Source organism: Urocampus carinirostris, chromosome 7 (assembly GCF_059441175.1).
Source record: "Urocampus carinirostris isolate Australia breed hairy pipefish chromosome 7, RoL_Ucar_1.0, whole genome shotgun sequence".
NCBI classification, from domain to species: Eukaryota; Metazoa; Chordata; class Actinopteri; order Syngnathiformes; family Syngnathidae; genus Urocampus; species Urocampus carinirostris.
Window position 1 is genome coordinate 44792379 of NC_142355.1, and position 17581 is coordinate 44809959.

The window sequence follows — 17581 nt, forward strand, 5'->3', positions numbered from 1 at the left end:
ACAGCATCTTTACCATACAATATTTTTATGTTACGATTTGTCCCGGCTTGTCCGTGTTACATGTCGAAGTGTCCTTGGGTAAGACACTGAACCCCTAATATCCCCAATAAACAGGTTAGCGTCTTACATGGCTGCAGTACAAGGTCGCTATTGGGAAATGTGAAGCACACTGTAAAGCGCTTTGGGAAGTCATTGACTTGAAAAGCGCTATATAAATGCAGAACATTTCAGAACATTTCATGTCTGATCGTTATGGCATTTTCCATTATTCGACATCAAGTCAAGTAAAGTCATGTTTATTTGCATAGCCCTTAATCACAAGGAGTCTCGTAGGGATGCACAGACCACAGATTATGCAAACAACAGACTATTATTACACCACCCCTAATCTAGAACCTACATGAGGGGCAAGGAAAATCTCAAAAACCTCAACATGAGGAAAATGAAGAAACCTTGAGAAGGGACCGCACATGAGGTAGTCCCCCTTCCAGGATTACCAAGGTGCAATAGATGTTGCAATAAAAAATGAAATGAAATGATCTGCATTTACATAGCGCTTTTCAAATCAGGACTTCGCAAAGCGCTTTACAGTGTGCTTCACATTTCCCAATAGCGGCTGTGCATCCATGTAAGGCGCTAACCTGCTTATTGGGGGCATTAGGGGTTTAGTGTCTTGCCCAAGGACACTTCGACATGTAAATAATGCACATATGTTGTTTTTGGGACATCAACCACAATTTATTTATTGTGACCAAAAACCTTTTAAAATGTGTGGTGTTCTTGTGTAAGACTCCACTAGTCACGTGTTTAATACTTACCTAAAAAGCCTTTCTGCTACCTTAAAATGGAATCAAATTAAACAATCTATGTTCCTTGTTGGGACACTTTAGGATAAAAAGCCACATAACAAACTTTAAACACATAAAAGCTCTAGCAAATTAACTAGTGCAGTTTGAAAGGGTAGGTAGTAGGAATACACGGGGCACCAGCACTTCTCCTCACCCAGCAAGTATGCACTGCAGATAAATACGTTGGTATCCTCGTTCAATATTTTGTGAATTTTTTACAAGAGAACTTTTGCTCTTTGCTATCTAGGACAAAAATGAGCGTCAACACTCTCAAGTAACTGCGAAAAAGTGGTATATGTATATTGATATGGGACAAATCATCATAATATTTTAATAATTCACCCTGGTCAATCCTGGAAGGGGGATTATCACATGTGAGGTCCTTTCTCAAGAGTTCTCTTTTCTCCTCACACTGAGGTTTTTAAATTTTCCTTGCCCGCATGCTGGTTTAAGATCAGGTAATTGTGTAATTTTGTAACTGTAATCCTGTGCAGTCCTTTGAGACAATTTTGTGATTAAGGGCTATATAAATAAATTTGACTTGACTTGACTTGACTTATGTTTATGGCTCTTTGGGTCCAAAAGGTTCCTGTTCTATTGGTTTGCGTCACAGTGTCATGAAGAGGCAGATATGCTATTGGATGAATGCTCAATTTTTATTTATTTTTTTGTTGAGTTTTAAATGTTTTTAACCTTTTGCCACAATTTTGAATTTGTCAAGCAATTGGTCCCAAGACCGGAGGTAGGATCGGGTCAAAAGATCCTGCCCAAACCCGACCCTATTAGCTGGTGTAAAAACCCAAACCAGCCCGTACCCGACATCCAAGGTTGGGTAGGGTTACTTTGACTGGATTACTTTCAATTACTTTTGGATTACTCCAATACCAAATATGCTAAGAAAAGACAAAAGAAACTATACATATTATATACAGAGTTATATTATTAGCATCAAGGTGTCCAAAGACGCTAACTTTGTAAGGGTGGATGTAAAATGTTAGAGATCTAAAAGAAAGTTGTAGGCCCTGTACTAACTACACATAGAAATAGATTCAGATTTGTCAGCTCAGAACGAAATCAATTTGTTAGTAAGAGGACTACTGTACAAGCATTTGGATTATATGTGAAACAAAGATGGACGACTTAAATTGGCAGCCACTGGCTGTTGTCTGCCTCACATTCTGATTGGCTGAGAACAAGCGCTGTCGGATCTATGAACTTAGAGTTAAAGAAGGGATCACATTCCAGTGACATCATAAAATGAAATAAAAGAAATGTGTGGATTTATAAGTTAATTAAAGGGATACTGTATAATATTTGACCCCTGGATCTCGCTGTATTGAGTAGTGCAACTAAAAGCGAGTGCTACAAAGCAAAAAAAAAAAGAACACGAACTATGGAAACTCAAAATGACCGAAAACACAGTTTCTTCTCTTTTTTTTTTTAGGTTTTCGGGGTAACCCTTAGCAGAGAATTGGCGTACAATCATGGAACGTTATGTAAAATAAATTAACATTTCTTGCAAGTATTTAAATAAATTGCACTCTTAAATGATATTTCATGTAATTGTGCTTGTTAACCAAATCATATTGTTATTGTTAATATTTTTCTTTTTAATAACTTTTTTATTTTTTTTTACTGCTTGAAGACAGAAAATAATATGTAATGTTCCTTAAAAAAATTTGTGAAAAGGCATTCTTTTAACATATTTTACAGACATTAAATTAATTGCTCCTGAATATACAAAAACTAATTTTTAACTATCAAGAGATGCATGACCAATAAATGTGCTGAACTCTCTGACCCGGTTCACCCGAAAACACATGGGTCATGCCGGCTTGTGGAAATGTGTAGCCTCCTGCACCAGAGGCTGCGTGTCCCGTTTTTTTGGTTTTATGCACAAACTCAGACAGATAGTGGCGTGTCTACCACTCGATGAGTTCCTCCTCTGTTTAGGAAAAAGGATGTGATCTCACTTGTTAAAAATGCAACCTATGTCGCTTGCCACTCATGACTTAATCCAGGCTTTTCCTTTGTACAACAAAAAGCCCTCCTCTTTCCAACTGTTCCTGTCAGTTCATCTGTCCATTAAATCCTTGCCTTTGTCTATTATTATTGTACGTTGCTTTATTTTCCACTGTGCTTATCTGCTTTTATCTTACTTTTAGCAGATATGTTCAGGGCAGAACAAGTAAGGTAGGAGGGATGAGGATGGGTAAGTTCTGGAGAATGACATAATTCTCATTGGGGTTTTGTTATTTTTGTTTTTTTGTTAATGTTGATAGGCTAAATTTCCGAACTATAGATTTTCCCCAGTTATTTAGGATCAGTATTGTCACTCGCACTTGTGTCACTTGTTTGAAGTAACGCTGTTGGAAATCAAGCAGTTATAAATAACGAATGATTTGTTTCCGCTGTTACAAAGCCACTATCATTACTGATGCTCAAAAGCAGTGTGTTAGGGCCCGGTCACACAGCCGTTTGCGTCTGAATCACGGCCAGAAATTTCTGCCTGTGAAGCAGACGCTGTTGGACGCTTTGAGATCGCCATATAGACGAGATACAGCAGTGCTTTACACGCGGTCGGAAATTCCCACGCAGTTGGCAGCGCGAAAAAGTTTTGCGCTGCTCAAAACTTTAGGGCCCGGTCACACAGCCTTTCACGGGCGTATCAAGTGTGAATCACGGCCAGAAATTTCAGCCCGTGAAGCAGACGATGTTGGACGCTTTGAGATCGCCATATAGACGAGATACAGCAGTGCTTTACACGCGGTCGGAAATTCACACGCAGTTGGCCGCGCGAAAAAGTTTTGCGCTGCTCAAAACTTTAGACCACGTGTTAACCGCGGGCGGCAAACGAGGTAATGACGCGGAACAACGTGCTCTGGCCGCGGCCAGGGCGTGGTTACACATGGGTAGGACGCGAAATTTCAGCGGGTAATCGTGGGTGGAGCACGGTCATAGCATGTTCTGCGCCTGTATCGCGGTGTTATTACCTGAAATTAGCGTGTTACGGGTGTGACGGTCAAACGCCTTTCTCCGCGTATATACAGCGCGATTTGCCGAGCACACGTCAGTTGTGCTCGAGACGTCAAGGGGTGGACATGGATCCCCGTCACCGTAGTGACCTCGTCTTTATCCATTTTTATTTCTTGACATTTCTTTTCATTTCATAACAAGATAATAAAATAAAAATGAAAAAACTATTACAATAATAAAATATTGGCTTCTTCGGTGCCATAGCTTGAAATCTTGATTTTCACGGGACTGTGTCTTGAGCGGTTATGATTTGTACAGCCCGGTGTTATGCCGAGAAATGCATCCCTGCCGAAATTTGCATCCCCTCGCTACTACAACCACTTTTACCTCGTTTTATCTCACTTTTAGGGAATGTAATGGCGAACATATGACCAAATCCACTTCGTCTTGCATTTGTTGGGAATGTAATACAACATAAACCATTCCGTCTTTGTTTTTGTTGTGAACGTAATTGAACGGTAATGCACACCGTACATAAATCACTTTTGAGAACTGTTATGCACTCTACCTTAAAGCTTATTATGCAGAAATAAGCTTTATGGTAGCATGCATAACAGTTTCAATACGAGCGATTTGAATAGAAAAAGGCAAAATAAACATGTTACCTGCTCAAAAGTGATTTGTATACGGCGTGCATTACCGTTCGATTACATTCACAACAAATACAAAGACGGAATGGTTTAAGTTGTATTACATTCCCAACAAATGCAAGACGAAGTGGTTTTGGTTATATGTTCGCCATTAAATTCCCTAAAAGTGATATAAAAGTGAGATAAAACAAGGTAAAAGTGGTTGTAGTAGCGAGGGGATGCATTTTTCGGCATAACGCCGGCTCGGCAGCTTTTATACCCGTGGTCCACACGAGAAAATGACGCGGAAATGACGCGATGAGGAAGCGGAACAGTCGCCGGCGTCTGTTTTGCGGGCATACCACCGATGAACAGCGGGTTGGCCAATTTTGCGCATTTTCCATCGCGGGCAACCGCAGGCAAAAAAAAAAAAACGCAAAATTTTACCCGTGATACAGACGCAAACGGCTGTGTGACCGGGCCCTTACCTTGATGTGGTGCCCCAATGACCCAGGGGGTTTAGGGATCCATGAACCGTGTAATAGTTAATGGTGTTATGTTTGGAAGATTCTCCTCATCTCCATTTTTTTGAGCAGGGGGCTTGGAATTTCAAAAGTTTACATTTCAGTGATTTTTGGCAATGGAATGCAGTCAGTGGAGGCAGGTGAAGCTATGTGTCTACTGTCATCATGGAAACATACAATTTAAAATAAATTAATGGTTTTATTGATTCAGTGTTAATGTTCTTTCTCATTTAACTTTTTATCCTTATTCTTCAAAACACTGATTTTCAAGTTTTACTATGAATAGTATTACTACGATTAATATGTAGGATTCGGATTTGGCTCATAACTTAGATCCAAACTATTGGTGATAGTATCATCAAGTTAACAGCAAGTCAAGCCATCTAGTAATTAATTCTTCATCGCATGGATTTTTACGGAAGACAATCAAACATTTTTTTTCTATTCTACAGTTTATATATTGCTTTCTTGGTCTGACAATCAAATGATTAAAAAGATGTAGGTATATTTAGTACAGAATTAAAAAAAATAAAAAATTCTTAAATGATCATGTATTTTTGCTTATTAAGTATCTTTAATGAGCTTTTGGGTAACATGTCCTATGTTAGCGGGTCGGTGGCTACCCATGTCTTAAATCAGCTGTAAAAAAAAACACAAAAAAACATAATAAATGTTTATTCAGTTTTTTCAAATTTTGGTTACCTTGTTAGGCTTCCTTATCCATGAAGATATTGGGGTTTTGCATTTTTGGTGTGGGTCTCTCGGCCTTTTTTTGCCAGTATAGCCTTCGATTTCAATTAATGGTGAAGTGACCTCAATTATTATAAAAATAAACAAAATGTTTTTTCTTTTACCCATTAATTACTGAGAGGTATTAAAACAAATCTGCATTATAGTAATTCAAAACGTTTTTTTTTTTTTTTCATGTTAATATTATAACCTATAAAATCTAGATGATAATCTACAGTGTTTGGGCCTGTTTCAATCCATACATATTTACTTCAGGAAAAAAGGTTATAAATATATTTTTTTAGCAGAAATTTAAAACAAATATGACATGGATCTGGCTGTCACTTTGTTGACTGACTGTTCACTCATGATTTCAGTTTTAACTGTAGTTTGTGTTTGAAAAGGTTATCTTTTTATTGCGAGGTCGAACTCAACCCGACACTAAATGGGTAACATTTTCAGTTCGAGCATTTTGTAATGAAGTGACTTTTTTATTTATTTATTTATTTTTGTTGAAGCTTTGATGCAAAAAAAATGTATACGTTTTTTGTTTGCATTTAAGATGCACAACAGGTCAGTGGCAACCCTAACATAAGAGTAGGGTTTATAAATTAAAATTTTATCCCACAAGGAGGCTCCAAATAATCCTATCATTTTAATGTTATTCTAGTAATTATAATTTTTATAGTATTACCAAGTAAGTATTGATCAATTGGTCAAGTTTTAGTCGCTCCAACACTTTGGAGCTATAACCACCATAGCTGTATGTGTCACGAGACGTGGTGGCGTGGAAGGTGACCGGACCAGAACGGAGGCAGGAGGCATGAAGGGAGAACTCAAATGCGTTGACGATCCATAGGTTTTATTTAATAAAATAAAAGTCGCCCAATACTCCGGGGCAAAACAGAACAATACAGAGTTCCTCCGGCACGAACTTAACGGGACATGGCATAACAGACTAAAACAGGACAAGGCATAACAGACTAAACAGGACAAGGCATAACAGACCGGGACTGTGAAGAATGAGTAGTAATGAACCAGCACCCGCCAAACCCAAAATCCAGCCTTAAAAAGCAGAACAGCAATCAGCTGATCTGCTTCAGCTTGAGTTCGGGGCGTGGCATACTGGTCGTCATGGCGACCGTGACAGAGCCCCCCTCTTAAGGGACAGCTCCCGAGGTCCCAAAAAAGAAAAAATTACTACCTCGCGCCCCGGAATGTTGACGATCGCGATTGGGGCAACCCTGCTCCCTCCTCCGAACACGCAGGAACGGGGAGAGGCAGGCGCCATCTGCGTCGGGCGGATCGGAATCGGCGCTCGGCAGGGGGGGTCTGGTGGCCAACTGGACAGGGGATGACAGACAGGCAGAACCGACGAGAACAGGACAGATAAACAGGACAGGCAAAATCAGGACAGATAAACAGGACAGGCCTCTACAGAAGAGTCGCACTCAGGACAGGCCTCTACAGAAGAGTCGCACTCAGGACAGGCCTCTACAGAAGAGTCGCACTCAGGACAGGCCTCTACAGAAGAGTCGCACTCAGGACAGGCCTCTACAGAAGAGTCGCACTCAGGACAGGCCGATGCAGAAGAGTCGCACTCAGGTCAGGCCGATGCAGAAGAGTCGCACTCAGGTCAGGCCGATGCAGAAGAGTCGCACTCAGGGGGTTCAGATTCAGAAGAGTCAGACTCAGGGGGTTCAGATTCAGAAGAGTCAGACTCAGGGGGTTCAGATTCAGAAGAGACAAGACAGGACAGGAAAGACTGAACAAAATCAGTACAGGGAGACTCAAGGCAGGCATGGGAGTCGAACAGGCAGGCATGGGAGTCGAACAGGCAGGCATGGGAGTCGAACAGGCAGGCATGGGAGTCGAACAGGCAGGCTTGGGAGTCGGAGTCGGGCTGGCACGCAGGGGAGACGGAATAGCAGGCAATCGGCACGGGAGTCGGGCAGGCAGGCATGAGAGTCGGGCAGGCAGGCATGAGAGTTGAACAGGCAGGCTTGGGAGGCGAACAGGCAGGCTTGGGAGTCGAACAGGCAGGCTTGGGAGTCGAACAGGCAGGCTTGGGAGTCGAACAGGCAGGCTTGGGAGTCGAACAGGCAGGCTTGGGAGTCGAACAGGCAGGCTTGGGAGTCGGAGTCGGCCCGACGGGCAGCGGAGTCGGAGTCGGCCCGACGGGCAGCGGAGTCGGAGTCGGCCCGACGGGCAGCAGAGTCGGAGTCGGCCCGACGGGCAGCAGAGTCGGAGTCGGCCCGACGGGCAGCAGAGTCGGAGTCGGGCTGGCACGCAGGGGAGACGGAATAGCAGGCAATCGGCACGGGAGTCGGGCAGGCAGGCATGAGAGTCGAACAGGCAGGCGTCAATTCTTCCCGGGACCCCATTCGAGGCACAGCAAGGGCCGCGACGGGCGGGGCCGTGGTTCGAACGGGCAGGGAAGGCCAACTCAGTAGGCGCCTGCCGAACTGCGCTCTCCAGCTCTCCCAAGTCGCGCTGGGATCGTTCGCTGAGTTCTATTTGTTGGCTGGTTCATTCTGTCACGAGACGTGGTGGCGTGGAAGGTGACCGGACCAGAACGGAGGCAGGAGGCATGAAGGGAGAACTCAAATGCGTTGACGATCCATAGGTTTTATTTAATAAAATAAAAGTCGCCCAATACTCCGGGGCAAAACAGAACAATACAGAGTTCCTCCGGCACGAACTTAACGGGACATGGCATAACAGACTAAAACAGGACAAGGCATAACAGACTAAACAGGACAAGGCATAACAGACCGGGACTGTGAAGAATGAGTAGTAATGAACCAGCACCCGCCAAACCCAAAATCCAGCCTTAAAAAGCAAAACAGCAATCAGCTGATCTGCTTCAGCTTGAGTTCGGGGCGTGGCATACTGGTCGTCATGGCGACCGTGACATATGATGTTATTGTTAGAAAAAAAAAAATACCCTGAAAAAAAATTGGATTTTAGATGTATTTTTATTTTTCACTCAATATAGTTATAAATTATCATTATTGGTTAAACTGTTTTTTATTGGATATCCCATTGATAAAGAAAAAAAACAGTTGTGTATTTCCCTAATTAAAAGCACTATGGACTCATAAATAGGAACAAGAATCAGTTTGAACCAACTCGAACGCCACAATCTCCTCCTTAAGCAAACTTTCTTTGTCGCGTTCATCCGATTCCCTTGTTTGCACATGAACGACAAAAACGTTTCCTGGCAAACAGAAATGTGCATCATTTTTGACTTGGGGAAGACGTTGTGTAAGATTTTCCTTCATACATTCAAATAAATCCCATACCTTCAACTGGTGAAATAGTACAAACTGTGCAGATGCAAACAATAAATATTAAAACCATTTGCCCACTTTATTTAAATATTCCTAATTTAAGTGACAAACCTGCTCCTGACTAAGTTTTAGACTTTAGTAGGTTGCTTGAAACAAGGGTTGGGAACCTTTTTGACCCAAAGAGCCATACAGGTAATTTTTTTTGGGGGGCTAAGAGAAATGCAGTTTCTGATATAATGTCTGCCCGGATGCCCTGGGCGTGCATCTTTTACGACGGGCGTACAACTTACGAAACGTCTCCGCCCGGGTGGCCGACAACCTTTCAAGAAAAAAAAAAATCTTTCTTTTTTTTTTAAATAAAACGTTTGCTTTATTTCGATTTCGAAATCTTTATTAGGTTTGGAAATTTCGGTTCGTTTGGCAATATGCATACTCGGCAGCCAATCAGAAGCCTGCATTTACTCATCTTCATTCAGGCAATGTTTGCATTGCATCGTCAGTTACAAGCCATGTGAACTCCTCTTTCCACGATGCATTTAATGTACATTTACATTTTGTAGCGTTATAAATTTTGTTAGCTTCTTTTGAATCTGAGGTTTTGGCTTGATTCCTAACCACTTCTCCATTTTTCTTGTGTTCTCTATGCGTCTACTTTGGAAAATGATATGCAAATGCACGACCTTATAACGCTCGGGAGAGCCCGGAAGCACAAAGTTACTCGATGCAGGCTTCTGATTGGCTGCTGTTAGGTCAACCCCAACACTTCTAATAAAAACCTGCACTCAAAGAAGACACAGAGACGTGAGTATGACTTACTTGCAAGGAGAGATGACCTTAGACTGTCTACTAGACACTCTGAAAAAGTCTATTTCGTCTTTGCCTTTTTATTGTATAAGGAACGCCCTAGTTTACATAATGTTTCTTCTGCTAAAGGGAGGGGGAGTGACAAAAAAACAGTTTGAGATCTGTTTTCACAACAACATCTTATCTTATCAACACCTGTTTAAACTTACAACAACATGTTATCGTATCAACAATATTACTACTATTAACCTAGGCGAGAATGGCACACTAAGCAAGAATAGAACACAGTATGCGACAGTAGAATAACTCATTTACAGTTTAAATCCATCACTGCCGAGTAATTGCCAAACGAACCGAAATTTCCAAAACGAACAAATATTTCTAAATCGGAATTAGCAAACGTTTGGTTTGAAAAAAAACCAAGAAAAAAAAAAAACCTGAAAATATTTTTTTTTCTTAAAAAAGTAGTCGGCCACTCGGGCAGAGACATTTTGTAAGTTGTACGCCCGACGTAAAAGAGGCACACCCCAGGCGTCCAGGCAGACGTTATTTCAGATACTGCTGTATTTCAATTTTGATGCATTTTTCAGTTTTAGGGGCCGGTCACACAGACATTTGCGGCTGAATCACGGCCAGAAATTTCTGCCTTTGAGGCGGACGCTATAGGACGCATTGAGATCGCCATTCAGACGAGATACAGCGGTGCTTAACACGAGGTCGGAAATTCGCGCACGGGTGTCAGCGCGAAAAAGATTTGCGCTGCTCAATTCCTCAGAGCGCGGGTACACAGCCTTTCACGAGCGTATTGAGGCTGAACCAAGCCCAGAAATTTCTGGACGTGAAGCAGATGCTGTTGGGCGCTGTCAGACGTTTAGAGACCACCATATAGACGAGATAGAGCAGTGCTTTACTCGCGGTCGGAAATTTTCACGTGGTTGGCCGCGCTCAAAACTTTTGAGCTGCTCAAAAGTTTGAGTACGTGTTAAACCGCGTGCCGCACACGTGGTCAACCCGAGGTAATGACGCGGAAATGACGCGGAACGACGTGCTCTGGCCGCGGCCAGGGCGTGGTTACACATGGGTAGGACGGGAAATTTCAGCGGGAAATCGTGGGTGGAGCATGGTAATAGCATGTTCTGCGCCTGTATCGCGGTGTTATTACGTGAAATTAGCGTGTTACGCGTGTGACGGTCAAACGCCTTTCTCCGCGTATAAACAGCGCGAATGCCGAGCACACGTCAGTTGTGCTCGAGACGTCAAGGGAGTGAACATGGATCCCCGTCAGCGTAGTTTCTCTTCATTTCGAATAAATCTTTCGGTGCATTCGCAGCAAGGCTTTAATGCTAGGACCTTAGCTTGGCCTTTTGGTTGAGAGTAAGAGTCCCGGCTCCTAAGCTTTGTAGCGTATTATGAACTGATCGATAATGGATAATGAATAAAGAAGATAGAACAATCACCCTTAACCCCCCCCCCCGTCAGCGTAGTGACCTCGTCTTAATCAATTTTTATTTCTTGACATTTCTTTTCAAGATAATAATAAAAAAATGATGCCATAGCTTGAAATCTATATCTTCTCGGGACTGTGTCTTGTGCGGTTATGATTTCTACAGCCCGGTGCCGAGATTTGCATCCCCTCGCTAATACATCCACCTTTACCTCGTTTTATCTCACTTTTAGGGAATGTAATGGCGAACATATAACCAAAACCACATCGTCTTGCATTTGTTGGAAATGTAATACAACTTAAACCATTCCGTCTTTGTTTTTGTTGTGAACGTAATCAAACGTTAAATCCTCCCCCCCTCGCGTGAACGCGCATTCTGCTGCGCTTCCAACGAAAGCGATCGTATTCTATATAAAACGCTTATTAAAACTATAAAGCGAGCTAATTATAACAATTGGGAGATCCTAGTCTATATAACGCGTTTATTTAAACAATAAAGTGCGATCGTATTCTACAAAATGCGTTTGTTAACGTGGATGAAAAAGTCACGCGAGGGGGTGGGGCGGTGTGGGTGTTGCGTAGGAGTCGGATTTGGGCACAACACCGGCTCGGGAGCTTTTATACCCGTGGTCCACACAAGAAAATGACGCAGAAATGACGCATTGAGGAAGCGGAACAGTCGCCGGCGTCTGTTTTGCGGGCATACCACCGATGAACAGCGGGTTGGCCAATTTTGCGCATTTTCCAATGGGCAAAAAAAAAAACCAAAATTTTTAGCCTTGATTCAGCCGCAAACGGCTGTGTGACCGGCCCCTTACAAGAAAAGTGCATTTGTGTTTTGTTTTTGGGAGAACGTAAACATAGTAACATGCAAACTTGACACTGAGAGTATACGACTGTCACATAAATCTACAAATAAAATCAGAATTGCAGTTTATTGTCATTACAAAAGTACAAATAAATTGGAGGGCGACCCCTTTCAGTGTAAGAAAACGATTTAAAGAGAGGCTGGCTAGCTACACGCTAGCATTGGGTAACCGCAACTTCTGCAAGATCTTTTTTGTTATTAAAGTACAAATCACAAATGTAGCTGTTTTTCACGAATGTATCTCCTAATCATCCGTTTCATGGATAATGGATTCAGCGTTGTTGACTAGCCATGTTCGGCAGTGGTGATTTTAGAGTTGTTAGCCAAGCTGTTAGTGTTCCCTTCCGACTCGACCTCAGTCAATGCCTGGACACAGCAAAACTCCAGGCAGCACCCGCTGGTGATCAGTTTTTCTTTGCGCTTTTTTGACTTTCCTTAGGGTCCGATATAAGTAATATAATTATTTTTAATGTAGCGAGCCACTAAAGCTACGTTTTGTGGCGTTTGTTTTGGTGGCCAATTGTGCAAGGGCTGTTTTTGTCACGATTCTGTCACTTGCCCGCTTATTGCCCTCACATGTGCTCACTGTTTCTGCCCCAGCTGCCACTTGTTCCCTAATTATCCCTCTCCCTATTTAAGCACTTCATTCGCGTTCACTCATTGTCAGTCTGTCAGTGAACCTCAGTGCAAGGCAAGCACCTTTGACTCTGGCTCCCGTTTTGATCCCGACCTGTTCCTGTATCCTGCCTAATACCCTGTTTCTTGTATCGATTCCCGACCACGCTTCGTTCTCCTGTCCCGGCCACCCGACTTGTTCTGATCTCCAAGCACGTTCCGTTCTCCCGTTCCGGCTACCCGACCTGTTCCGATCTCCGACCACGCTCCGTTCTCCCGTCTCGGCTACCCAACTTTTCCCGATCCACTATCACTCTTTGTTCTCCTGTCATGGCTACCCGACTTGTTCCGATCCACAATCACGTTTTGTTCTCCTGTCTCGGCTACCCGACTTACCACCTGTCACCGTCCGCGAGGGCTTCCTGGTCCTCCTGCCCAGCGAGCACCAGATCGCTGTCTTTTTCCTTGCCCCCTGACTTCCTCGATACCTTAATACAGCATTGTGTGAAACGTTATGCGTTTCGGTCCACAGCTTGTTCCGGTCGTGAAAGTTCGGACTGACCAAGAAATGGACCCAGCGAACACTCACACAAGCGCTGATCGGGGAGAGACGGAGGCTCCCTCCGCCCTGCAGCGTTTACAATGGACTGAGGAGGAGGCCAGACGGAATGACAATTGAAGTCTCCGCTCCAAGTCCAACAGCAACAACAGCTGGTTCAGCATCAGCAGAACCAAATGGCTATGCTCACGGAGCTCCTTAGCCGTCAGCTGCCATCATCGTCCCCGCCCACCAGGGATTCCCCACCAGTCATCTCGCCGCTTTTCCCGCCCGTCCAGCCCATTGACTCTACCATCATGGGTTTCGCCAACGAGGCGACTAAGGTGGCGTACACCCTCTATCATCTGTCAGGAAGGGCTCGGATCTGGGCAATTGCAGAGTTCGAGCAGTGGCTCTTCAGCCTACTCCTCATTCCATCTACTCTACCAGGAGATCGTAAAAGTTTTCGACACGGAGTCATCGTTGGCTGACGCATCGAGAACCCTCATGGGCATCCGGCAGGGACAGTGCACAATTGCCGACTACTTCATTGATTTCCCTACACTGACCAGCCGCAGCAACTGGAACTCAGAAGCGTTGGTTGACGCCTACCTCCACAGCCTGGCCGATTACCTGAAGGATGAACTGATTTCCCATACCCCGCCTTCTAATCTCGACGATGCGACTGCTTTGACGGCCCGCATCGATCGTCGGGTCCAGGGGCGACGTTGTGAGAGGGGTCGCTAGAGTCGTCCAGTTCTCTGTTCATCCGGAGGGGTTGGTACCATCTCTGCATCCCAGCCACCACCCATGATCCAACAAGATTCACCGGAGGCTATATAGGTGGGTCGTGCGTCCCTGATGGTGTCGGAGCTCTGGCGACTTCTCTCTGAGGGCCTTTGTCTGTACTGTGGCGGGCAAGGACACTTAGTCTAATTATGCCTGTCAAAAGGGAGAGCTCACTGGACGTTTGGAGGAGTCCTACTGAGCCCAGCCCACACCCCGACCGCCAAGACCGGAAGACCAGTACTCCAGGCCCACCTCTCCACACGGTCCCTATTGACAGATTAATTTGGGATATTAATCTTTGGCTGATATGAGAGTCAAGGAAGATGCAGGTTTAATATCAACAGGAGGCCCCCAGTAACCGCGGGGAGAAAAACGGACCCACTCCTTCGAATGACTCGCCTTTCTCCTCGTGGCCCAGTGACGCGATTGTTTTTATTTAGAAGAAGTCAAACAGTTGTAAAAACATACCATGATGAGTTTCCTGTACCCTTCAAAATAAAGACTGAAAGTATGCATAGTTTTAAACAGAATCATATAAAATAGTAGAAAAATAGAGAATAAGTAATAAAAATAGTATGGACTCAAGTATATTCCATCAGAGCCATTTGTAACGTGAGTAATCGAGAAAATTACAAATAACTAGATTTAATATACCTTACACCTATCAACCCTTGTTGACTCTGGCGCTGAGGCAAACATCCAGGACACGGCCTTAGCTCTCCCCCTTCCAACCCCGGTTCCTGCCCGAGCTCTGAAGGGTCACCTGCTGGGCACAGTGACACACGTTATTGAGCCGGTGAAGATGAGGCGTTCCGGGAACCATCTCGAGAAGATTCAGTTCTACCTGCTCCCCTCTCCTAGCTATCCTTCCGTCTTGGGTCATCCCTGGTTGGTTCAGCACAACCCTCACTTCAACTGGCGGACAGGGACGGTTCTGGAGTGGGGGGCTGAATGCCACCAGACCTGCCTACGCACAGCCTCTCATCCCGTCCGGTCTGGGCCCACTCCTTCACTGCCCGATCTGTAAAAGGTTCCCGACTGCTACCTCCAGCTATCAATCCCCAACCACACTTTGTTCTCCTGTCCTACCCGAATCGTTCTGATCTCCAACTAGCGCTACGTTCTCCTGTCCCGGCTACTCGACTTGTCTGATCCCCGACCATGCTTCGTTCTCCTGTCCTAGCTACCCAACCTACTTCCGATCCACTACCACGCTATGTTCTCCTGTCCCAGCTACCCAACTTCCCACCTGTCACCGGCTGCAAGGGCTTCCTGCTCCTCCTGCCGAGCGAGCACCAGATTGCTGTCTTTTTCCTCGCGCCCTGACTTCCCCGATCCCTTAATAAAGCATTGGGTGAAACGTTACAAGTTTGGGTCCACTGCTTCTTCCAGTCATAACACAAAAAGTGACTTTTTGTTTGCCAAACACTCAATCCCTCAAATAACAAAATGGAACTATGAATCCTTGAAAAAAATGTGGTGTTTTGCGGTTACACTATCGCTATGCGTCACATTACCAAATCGGTTACCGTAAATTCCGGACTATAAGCCACTACTTTTTTCCCAAACTTTCAACCCTGCGGCTTATTCAGTGATGCGGCCAATTTATGTAATTTTTCTAACGGCCGCCAACGGCGCTCAAGTACATAAGGTAAGATTTAGACTGCAACTTCTTAGCTTGTGCACAAATTAAGTTAGCGTAGACATATCCTCATCATACAAATTGCAAAAAGAAAGGCACATGACGCAACTTTCAAGCTAAACGCAATCGAGGAGTCCGATATAAAAGGAAAGGGAGCTACCGCACGTAATAATTACATTGCGACCGTGATGCTAGCGTGGTTTTGAATAAGGGAGCATGGGATGAAGTCTATATGACAAAGTCTCTTTCCCATACTGAAGGAAGAAGACTTTGATGACGTCTGTTATTAGGAAGAAAATGAGGATGGTTTACCGTGCTTATTACAAGTAAGGTATGTTTTTTTTAACAGAGCTGTTTACTGTGTTGCAAGCGTGTTGCTAGTAGCGTTTTGCTACCCTTTACAGGCACGGTTTGGGATGAAAGTTATAATATTATTATTAAAGATTTGAAAACTCTCTCGGTGTACCGTCTTTCTTTGTAAATATGTGTAACCATGTATAATATGTATTTGCAACTGTATATTTTTGTAATGTATTTATTCTAGAAACTTATTCTGATATGTTTTGTACGAGCAAATGAGAAAGAAGGGGCGGGGCAAACACAGGCTGACGGGAAGTGGAGTAAAGGTGAGACGTGTTTGTGGACGCGGCCGACAATAGTGGAAATATATTTTTCCCACTTTTACCTTTGGAAATATGCACTTTTTTCCTTGGATTACTTTCAACGGGCACCCAGACTTTGCAGGTCTGCATTAAATATTAAGTACCAATATCATTTTCCGTTCATTTTGCCGGCTGTGTTTTTTTGGACTGTATCGGGTATGGGTTAATTTCGTGTTTGTATTGCGTTTTTTCAATGTGGGGATATGCGGCTAATATACAGGTGTGGCTTGTGTATGTACAAAAAGGGTTTTCCTCCCGAAATGTGGTGGGTGCGGCTTATAATCAGGTGCGCTCTATAGTCCGGAATTTACGGTAGATTTCGGGTAATTGTTCAGCTTAGTTGAGGCTCATTTTGACCGTCATTTTCATCCTGAATAAAGCTAAGTTATTTGTAAAAATGGCGTAAAATACTGCATACAATGATACCAATATATTTAACTTCGGCTGGGCAAGGAGGAGTGCGTGCGTCCTGTGTATAGCTCTGCCCATTCCTACAGCTCACATTGGGTGATTGCTCAAGGTGCTTTGCTATAGTTTTTCGGTGTTAAAAGTTTGTTATGTGGCTCTTCATTACTAAGTGCCCTAACAATGAACATATTTTTTGAATGAGTTTCCGTAAAAAGAATTATTTTGGATGTACAGCCAAAACTAGGTTATTGGTGTGACACCTTAACTGTAAATTGTAGTTCAAATACTGTCCTATACTGGACCAAACCCCATTTATAGTTTGTATTCTTTCAGCTTTGCATGTGTGACAAGCCATTCCACATGCACTATTACATCAATTAATTGCACAAATTCTGTTTTGTCTCTGAGCTATATGTACTCATAAAAAGAGCCATATATGACCTTTGAGCCATATGCTACTGATCCTTCATGTCATGATTGCTAACTCTGGTCACCTGGAGCAATCATGTGGACGCCTTCTGATTGGCTAATGCTTCCTTCTTTAGCGCGCTGCGCCCAGACCTCTTCTTCAGAGGATATGATTGTAACCGTGTGTGACTCTCCTGATTACCTGTTTCGCCTAGAACTCTGTTTATCTGTTTCTGCCTGCCTCCGACCCGACCTGCTTCCATCCCACACTACGAACTTCTCTCGAACCCCGGTAAACTTGACCTGCTTGACTTCCGCACTCCGATTGGCTACTTGATCCGAAGCTATCTTCCCGGCTCCGCTGCTGACGTCTGACAGACATCACGTCTCCCGCAAGCCCTGTA